This window comes from Gadus morhua, chromosome 11 (genome assembly GCF_902167405.1).
Source record: "Gadus morhua chromosome 11, gadMor3.0, whole genome shotgun sequence".
Taxonomy (NCBI): Eukaryota; Metazoa; Chordata; class Actinopteri; order Gadiformes; family Gadidae; genus Gadus; species Gadus morhua.
In genome coordinates this window covers 19,778,315-19,780,814 of record NC_044058.1, presented here as the reverse complement: position 1 = coordinate 19,780,814, position 2,500 = coordinate 19,778,315, and positions in this window count along the sequence as shown.

Here is a 2,500-nt window from a genome sequence, read left to right as displayed (position 1 = left end):
CCCCCCCCCCCCCACCACCCACCACAGCAACACCCACCAGCCCCTCTCTTTTTCCATAAAGACTGAACCACACACGCCCCCTCCCCCCCCCAAGCACCCCACGCACAGAAACACATATACCATGCATACAAACACACACACGCACGAATGCTCACACGTGTACACACACACACACCCACATGCACACCCACACGACACACAGACACACACGCACATACACGCACACACACACACACACACACACACACACACACACACACACACACACACACACACACACATAAACACATATATCCTAGACACAAACTCACACACACACCAACACATATACCCTGCCCGCAAACACACACACACACACACAAAAAAGGACGCTCGCGCATGCACAAACATGACCACCCGACTAGGTTATTCCCACTATGAGCAAACAAGATTATCAGGGTGTATTCTCTCAGTGTGTCTCTGTGCTGAAACGCTACACCTGGCTGTGTGTGTCATTAGACCAGGAGATTATGACCAAGCTGCTGCCAGCCTACACACACACACCAGGGCACACACACCAGAGTGTGTGTGTGTGTGTGTGTGTTTTCGCATGGGTGTGTTTGTGCGTGTGTGTGTGTGTGTGTGTGTGTGTGTGTGTGTGTGTGTGTGTGTGTGTGTGTGTGTGTGTGTGTGTGTGTGTGTGTGTGTGTGTGTGTGTGTCATTTTGCCAGGTCAAGTGTGATTCAGTCAGGTCAATGGCAACCAATGTGCTGGCGATGTATTCAATACAGAGAAACATGGGACACAAACCCTCAGAGATATTTAACGGATTGATCAAATATGCAATCTGTAACATGAATTGACCCTTAACCAGTGTTGAACCATCTATTGATTGGTAGTTATGATTTGTGTATCATAGTATTGCTAAAAATGATTACATTAAATGTATTAACGTTGCTATTGGTAAATGAGTCAATTTTTCTGCCATCTTGACATGACTTTGCTGTGATCTGGACTGATTTTCAATATTGTTTTCAAAATAAATGATGTAACAGACCATACTGGTATTACCAATCAAAAAATGAGTAGCATACGTCAATTCGGACACAATCCGGAAAGCCATGAAATGCTTGCATGTTTTTCATGACATAAATTCACATTCATCTTTTCTCCTATCACTTCAACAATGATATCTAATGACGTACACATGTGTGAGCTGTTTCAGGTATTAATTTTTTGCCTTAATCGGAACCACCATCATCATGTTAATATAACAAAAGATAATTGTTAAGGGCGAATGGGTGTCCAATGATGGCTACACTGTAAACAATCAGTCAAATGTTGCACACATTTAATTTGCAATCTAGAACTACATGCAGTTTTAATGAATCCGAAATAATAAACACAAACGGTGAGCTTCAAACCATCCCACGTTGCCTCTCTGTGCTGCAGCCTCTCCTCTAGGGGCTGCCAGAAGTGCCAGGGGGTTGGCCGTACAGAGAAAAGGCCGCGATCATTCAACACAGACGCTGTCGCTAAAGCTGTAACGCACATACACACGGTGTTGCTCTGCTAAGAAGAAGAGTCAACAGCAAGCTACGATTAGCGCAAACACAGACCACCTCCTACAACCCTGCAGAGTCCTGCCACCTGCAAGCCCCTCATTAGGACGTGCATCCATCCCCTACCCACACAGGGAAACCAGGACCATATCCCCGCAGTCATCAGGCGATAGGATAACTATGAGGGAACAGAAGTACAGTATAGAGTGATGTTGTTCTATTGATCTGATTGGTGGAACGGGGCAGAGACGAGAGTGTCTAGTCAGAGGCGTGGTAAAAAAGGTATACGGCGATGTTTATCCGATAATGTAATGGCAACTTGATGTCAGCGAATCATGGATAATAAAAGGAGATGGCGCACACGTATTTGAGTTGTGTTCCTTCAGCAATGCAGGAGAAACGCGGGGCTGTGTGCCGCACAGAGCACAATACATTACACACTCTGAGGGAGACGTGCCAGCAGAAAACAAGTTTTCTATTTTTTTTTTTTATCAAACTCATATTTTTTTTAGTAGGTGTATTCTCTGAAGGCTTTGTAGTGGCAGGATAGCCTTGTGAGCACACCCACACACACATGTAGAGACATACACACACACATGTATAGACACACGCACACCCATACAGACATAAACACACGCACACACACGCACACACACACACACACACACACACACACACACACACACACACACACACACACACACACACACACAATCATACACACACACACACACACAGACATTTACAGATAGACACAAACACACAAAAACATCTTAAGACACACACACGCACACACACACACACACACACAAATTTGCACACAGACGCTTAAACATGTTCACACACACACACACACACATACACACACACACACACACAGCCGCTTGCACACACACGCACATACACACAAACACACACACACAAAAGTGTGGAGACATATGTGGTTGCACACGCACACA